The sequence below is a fragment of the Nycticebus coucang genome, chromosome 20 (genome assembly GCF_027406575.1).
Source record: "Nycticebus coucang isolate mNycCou1 chromosome 20, mNycCou1.pri, whole genome shotgun sequence".
Taxonomy (NCBI): Eukaryota; Metazoa; Chordata; class Mammalia; order Primates; family Lorisidae; genus Nycticebus; species Nycticebus coucang.
This window is the reverse complement of record NC_069799.1, coordinates 28,537,075-28,544,943: the sequence shown is the minus strand read 5'-3', so window position 1 is coordinate 28,544,943 and position 7,869 is coordinate 28,537,075.

The window sequence follows — 7,869 nt, the reverse complement described above, 5'->3', positions numbered from 1 at the left end:
GCCAACCAGGATGCAGACCAGGCCTTAAAAACCAGACCCCTTAAGCAAATGGGGCTGCTCTCCCAACCCCTGTGTTGGGTGTGAGGCAGTTTTCGGCTGGCTTTTAAATAAAGGACTCTTTTGTTAATTCCAAGTGATGGCATGGTCTTTGAGAATTCTTGGGCACAACAATTTCCTCCACCAACTTGGGAAGCTGTCTCCTGCAAGTCCTAATTTTAGCCTGAAGGCAGCTGTGACTTCTATCTGAAGACCTCAGATGGATACAAATAGTAGCTGACTTTCTTCAATCAGGCCAGGGATAGTAAAAGAGTGGAGAGGGATGGGGATGAAGAGACTAACCAAACTTTTAATAACTCCCTACTGTTTACAGAATACACTTTGACACTCCAGATTTCACAATCTCAATCTAACTTGTAGTTATCATCTAGGAGAAGAGGGAGCAGAACATGATGGCAAGAGTGCACAAGAGAGCCAACAGGAGAGGATGGGATCAAAACGCAGGTCTTTACTTTCCATCCAAAAACGTTCCACAACAAAACCAGCTGCAAGTGAACAGTTTCAAATTCGGGTGAATGTGGGCACCTGGCTGTTGGCTTAGTGGAAAAAGCAAAAGAAAAACCTGCTCTGACACAGCTCTCCTGGGTCCTGCCCTTACCGTGCAGAAAGTGTTCAGCCTCCCGCAGGTCTTGTTCCTTCTCCCTCAGCAGTTTGGCCACCGCCACCAACTCAAGCCTCCTGACCTCGGCCACCAACTCAAGCTTAAGACCCTGCCAGGCGCTCGAAGAAGGTCCGCAGAGCTGTCGTGCCACTGTCAAACAGCTCCTCCAGAGGCCGACCCGCAGCCCGGCGGGCCCAGAGGCCTGGGGCAGCGCCCCACAGCAGCCACCCGCAGCGCTAGCTTGAGAGCGGAGGAACTTCAGGACAGGAAGTTCCAGGCAGAGCTGGTGTCCCGACACCAAACCCAGCCCAGAAATAGGGGCGAGAGCAGACAAGGCTCACCCAGCACTGGCGCTGTGTTAAAGGGCTGCCAGAAGTTTTGGCAGGAACTTATGGCTAAGAGGCAGGAAGCAGTAGGGTTCCCGGCTGCCCAAACGTGTGCCCCAGTATAAAACAGTGGGGGCGGGGCCGTCATCCCATACCCGCGGGGGACATCGGGCTCCTCCTTTAAACACTTCAGCACAAGTGACCTTGCGGTCATTGGGCTGAAAAGGGAAAGCAGCAAGTTGACGCTGGTGGCTGTGAGGATGTTTCCCAGCAGAGAATGAGACCTTCAAGAACCAGTGCGGTGGCAGAGGTCACAGCCACAGAAGTCGTCTGTCCTCAATGCCGGCCTGGCCATTACAGCCAGTGTCAGGAAGATCAATCTTGTGTATGTTTGTTCCTTTTCCTATTATTCTGCTCATGTTTCTCTTTTCAACAGTGGGTCAGCTTCATTTTATCCCTGACGTGACGAGTGTATTCTAAGGCAACCCAATAAATTTGCAAAATCTGCGTTCCTGCCCTGCCTCCGCGGCGTAATTGATTTGACCTGCATGTTCCTTCTCCCAGTTTTCGCTAGCTGCTTTTTAAAGAGATTGAGTGAATCTGTGTTAAACTACAGTACAACAAAACCTTCAGAGACACGTGTCCGGTGGCCCAAGCTCCAGTCCCTTTGCAAAAAAACTGCACATAGCAGATATGTGCTGTGAATACTGAAGTTTATTGTGGCATAACGCTTTAGTAATGGAGTTGATGGAGTTAACACAAGCAAGGCAGTCTTGGGAATGTAAGGGCTGAGCACTCAGTGTGAGAATTACTTATCGCCTGGTTTCGGAAGTATCTATTAAGAGATGATGTGTTGAGAGAAATGACATATTGAAAGAGCTTATGAATTACTTTAAAAAAATCAAATGATAAAACATGGGAGCTCTTAACCATGTTAAAATAGCCTTCCACCATCCAATCGAAACTAGGTGGTTATGTATAAAAATATTAGAAAATGAGTTTGTGTTGCCTGTATTCATGACTTAGCATTACATACAAATGCAGAGTGATGACGGAAGAATAAAATAATTCACCAAATTACAGAAAGCAAAAATAATTTTGCTACTTAAAAGCTCCACCGAATTACCTCACAGTATTTTATTTTGTGTATTCAAGCTACACTACTTATAAATTTGTTGTAAGATAGTGGTTGAAATCCATTTTAATTCTGATCTGAGTATAAAACAGGACAGGTCTTAGAAACAACTATTTCCCAATTCTAACCTCACCTTTGAATTTTTTTTTAACAATAAAAATGGTTGGAGTCTTTTGAATTCAACATGATAAATCTTTCACCTGAATCCTCAAAACATATGGTACTTAAGAATATATTTTATAAGGCTGCACAATATTCCATGAAAAAAATAATCACCCACACTCCCATAAGAAAGATATAACACAACTACAGCCCAAGATGAAAGGGGGAAGAGGAATGGGAGAAGGGAAGGGTGGATAGTGGAGGGAGGGTAATGTCTGGGACCACACCTATGGTGCATTTTGCAAGGATACATGTCAAGTCTATTACATGTAGAGTATAAACATCTTAACACAATAATTAAGAAAGTGAGATGAAGGCTATGTTAATACCAGTTTGATGTGGGCATTCCAAATGGTATATAAAACCAGCACATGATTAAATTTTTTTTTTTTTTTGGACAGGGCTTGCTTTGAACCCACCACCTCCAGTATATGGAGCCAGTGCCCTACTCCTTGAGCCACAGGCACCGCCCAGAGCTATGATTAATTTAAAGGAATATATTTTATTATTTATAAATGTGAAAAATTATAATAAACAATACCCCAGATAACAATGTAAACAAAAATTTTGTTTCATTTATTTCTGTTTTAGAAATTTAATTTATCTCAATCCTCAGAATGCAACAATTTCTAATTGTTAATAACATACATATGCACCCAATGTCCTTTGTTGTTTAATTAAAATTTCCAATAAATTTTGTATCTTGTATTATTATTTGGTGAGTCTGGCAAATCCACTATGAAAGAATCACTGGAGTTTCAATAATATGGTGCCCACTTGTGACAAATGATATAGAGGAAAAACCAGAGAGATAACTGATAGGTGGATCAAATACCAAAAAGAATTGCGTTCGTTCTATCTTAAACAATAAAATTTTAAGAAATCAGAAAGCACATCTGAGCTCTCACTGTGAAGAGTGACAACTTGACCTGCATGTTCCAGCTCACAGTTTTCGCTAGGTACTTTTTAAAGAGGTTGAGTGAATCTGTGTTAAACTACAGCACAACAAAACCTTTAGAGACACGCGTCCAGTGGCCCAAGCCCCAGTCCCTTTGCAAAAAATCTGCACATAGAAGATATGTGCTGGGAATACTAAAGTTTATTGTGGCATAATGCTTTACCAATGGGGTTGCTAATGCTGAAGGTGAAGCCCCTGAGCACTCTCAGAAGACAGATTAAAAAGAACAAGGGACAGATAATGCATATCAATCCATTCTCTTTATTCTGGCTGTCACTTTGGACTATTTTGAATGTTGTAAGCCCAATGTTCCTGCATAATCACGCATAAGGGTGGGAGAAATATCAATATTAAAATAACCAGTGAAAATGATCATTTAAAAATCTGTGAGCTTAGATGAGACTTTCAAAGAAAAGAAAAGGAGTACAGTGAAATGAAAAAGTCATTAAAACAAACTGAGTGGTTATTTTGCCTGTAAGTAATATGTTCTTTGAAGAAAATAATTTGGAAAGGCCTCTTTCCCAGTCTTTTCCATGATATATGATTTTTAGAGTAGTGCTATTTTATTTCTGATAAATTATGGTTTCACTTTGTGATCACGTATGGTGATCTTAGCACTCATTTGACAATAAACTGTACATGATGAGTATCTCCAATGTTTTATTTTATTAACCGAAAGTGTCATTTTCATCATAAATTTCACTATATTATTAGCAGCATTATGGTTATGATAGGTCATTAATGATATAAAATGATTTTGACAATTTCAGTGAGACGATGAGAGTGATTTGGTTGATTTAGTACCATCGGTGCCAACAAAAATAAATCACCTGGAAAATTCAGGAAAGTGAACCCCTTTCCCACCAAGAATAAATCAATGAAAGGATCATTATGAAAAGCACAAATGTCATGGAACTATGGTAGCATCCAGTAGCAGTGAGGGACTGCAGTGTATTTACCATTTTTTGTGATTTAACTGAGTGTAGGCAGCACAAAGCTGTTGACAAGACTATCCACAATCTCACACATGTAATTGTGAGGACTTCAGAGAAAAAGTATGAGTAGCAGAAGTGTCACTGCAAATGTCATAGACAAAAATGAGAAAAGAGCAGGAGCTTGATTACAAATCAAATGGTATAAATTTTGGCAAATTCTAATATTGATCTGTGAAAATGTGTTCTGTTGACCATCAGAATCAGGAGAACACTAGGAAAGCATCAATCTAAATTCTGAGGAGGTAATGACAGGCATCCCAGTGCATCACTCTGTTTGGAAGATGAGGGTCATAGCAATTGGGTAAAATAATAAAGTTTGAGGGAAGTGGAGAAAGTGTCCTCTGTGCTCCAGGTGTCCCGATCAGGTTCACTGGGTCCCTGAATTACCTGACCTTACCCTACTAGATTTATGAAATACATAATGTTACTATAATTTAATACAAACTTAAAATTCAGTAATGTTTAAAAATATAAATAGAATTTTTTATGAGTAAATATTTGAGGTGTTGATTTCATTGTGGATAGAAATGAGCAATTACTGTCCTCATTTTGTTTATAGCAATATCATGTTTCCAACCGTCTATGTATTCTCTATTAAAGGTACATAGATACTAAAACCTCTATTATTACTAAATTCAGACAATGTTAACACAAATTTAGTTGTAAAGGTTCAGCAACGAAATTAAAATTTTCTTGCAGTTTTTATAAATATATATACATATATATATATATTTTTTTTTTTGAGACAGACTCTCACTTTGTCGCCCTCAGTAAAATGCCATCGTGTCACAGCTCACAGCATCCTCAAGTTCTTGGGCTCGGGTGATTCTCTTGCTTCTGCCTCCCGAGTAGCCAGGACTGCAGGCACCTGCCACAATGCCCATCTATTTTTAGAGACGGGATCTCACTCTTGCTCAGGCTGGTTATAAATATATCTTTAAATGAAAAAATAAAATTTGGGACTTTTGAAGAAAAAATTAAAGATACTAATCTTGGAGAATTTTTTTAATGGTATGCTACTTTTTTCAAATATTACAAAGTATTATTCTCTTGGTAATATAGAAATTCCACACACACTAGTCACACTAATATTAAAACCAGTATTATAAATTTTAGTTTACTTTAAAAACCTAAAATACTAAAACTGAATGTACAACAAAATATTTAAATTAATGCTGAATATTTTAGCTCACATTCAGCTAGTTAATTATTTTCTTGAAAAAGAATTAATAGAAATAAGAAAACAGTATTTTCAAATATATCTGTGGGAAACACAAAAAAATTCACTTTAAAAATAATTACCAAAATGGAATAAACAAAGTAATCTTTATGGCCACCTATTAAAATAATTATTATATAATAGTAAGAATATGTCATGTTTTGTGATACTATGAGTTTAAACAGTCTCTATACTGTTGAAATATTTTAAAGTATCTTCCAAATTAAGAAGCAAAAATATGATTAAAATCTACAGATTTTTGTTAGATAAGATTTCATATACATGAATTTGAGTGAACAAAAAGATTAATAGAAGATAAATAAAATGCAATACATTAGAAGTCATAAATATTTTTGCACAAAACTATAAATTTGTGCTCTAGTACAACACATAAAATTTATATTTTCATGTCAGGGAACATCTATTGTGTTTACTTGTGATGAGGTACAATTTAAGACTGAAATTCTGAGCAAAGAAGTTGAACATTTTACTGAAAAAATTCCTGCTTTTTCCCACCTCCTCCTCCCCTCAGTTCTGAGCTCACAGTGTTGACAGAGCAGAGAAACAGACACTCACCAAGATGAGTCTTGGAATTATTCTGTGCATGTACATTGTTGTTCCTAAAGATCTGATTATAAGAAGAGATGATGTGAGCTCATCTCCCTGCAGGACCATAATCCTCATGTCATCTATAGAAGCAAAACAGCTGTGGCCTTTGGATTGTTAGAAAGGGGAGCCACCAAAGGGAAAACAGAACTTTCCTAGTTCCCGGAAGTTAACAATGTAGGAAACACCTGAGTTTCAAACTGTTGTATCTCTGATTTCATTTCCCCAGGCCTTTTCAGTCTGGGCAGGTTGTCTAGTCTCAGCCCTTGTCAAGGAGATAAAAGTAAATAAAGAGATGATGGGAAGACCTACTCAGGAATTGTCATCCTCAAGCAGTGTTAATGACCTGAATGGGCTTTTATTATTTCTTGAACTAGCCCTCATTACGTTTAAATGCTACCAATAGAAAAGGATGATGTTAGAGATTTGTTCAAGATCAACACTCAGTAAATAACATTGTAATAACAATGTTTCTACTAATTTCAAATCCTAATACCTTGTCTAATATGCCACAAATTCAAAATCATTCCCAGTGATGGCTCTTTGCTTGGCTTTCTTCAGTGTTAAATCAGTGCCTGGTGCCCCATGATCCCATTAGTGTGCACAGCTATGATTTAATAAAAAGAAAATTAAAAAAGAGAATCAATACTTCATCAGCTTAATTTGAAAACAATCAATGACGTATTTGAAATTTAAAGTCACCAGGGTTTACTGAAGGCCATTCTTATGTTTACCTGACATTACACAGGATTTACAAAATATACTTTTTTCTTATTCAATGTGTAGATGATTCAGTGTGCAGACTGGATACATTCTCCTCCTAAGGGAGATTCAGAAATAGATTCAGCTGACCTCTTGCAACAATTAGCTTACAAAGTCCATGAGGCTTCCATGGAAAAAACCTGAATTTTCCTGAGAAAAGTTTAGTTATTTAGGACATGATCTGACTGCAGAATTAATTCCCCTTTCACCTGAAGAAATATAAGGCATTTAAAAGTTTTGCTAGACCCAAAAGTAAAGAAAGTTAAGTCTTGAACTTGAAAAATATTATGGGTATAGATTTCCAAATATTTGCTTGTTAGAATCTCTCTTCTATAAATGTGTGTGTGTAGTAAAATTATTTTGAAATTTTAATTTTAATTTACTTTTAATTTTATTCTATTTATCATTAGGAACCTATATTATAGGTACATATATGTGTGTGTATATATATACATATATAGTAAAATTATTTTGAAAGTATTATTTTAATACTGTTTATCAGAAGAAATCTTTTGGATTTTTGTTTGCCATTTTTCAGAAAAATTAACTTTATTAAGTTATACAATAATTAGGTAATACAGTCCAGATAATGCTGACAGTTAAAAGATGTTCTCTCCCTAGTGAAGTATTGCTACATATTGGCCTTGGCCTACTTTTCCTACAAAAAAGCTTGATGCAGGTGGGCATGCAGAGATGTTTCATAGCACTTCTTTGGGAGTATTTTGGTATTATTTGTTATTAAATCTTGACTCTGGTGAATCTTCCATACAGTTTTATGAAGTCACACAAAAACTATGCAAGGGATCCATGAACAGTGCTTCAAGAAAATATCCACAATTCCAAAAGTAGGCATTTAAATTCAGTGAATTATTAGTTTAGTATAGCTGTCAGAACATCTCTTAGCACGTTATGAAAATAAAGACAAAAATATGCCAGCCAATGTAAGTATTTCATAAGCCTTACTCCTTGTCACAGAGTTTATACAAGTGCTGAATGAACACAGTCCTTGTTGTTGAATGCCCTGAAGGCAAATCATTGTTCTTTCTGA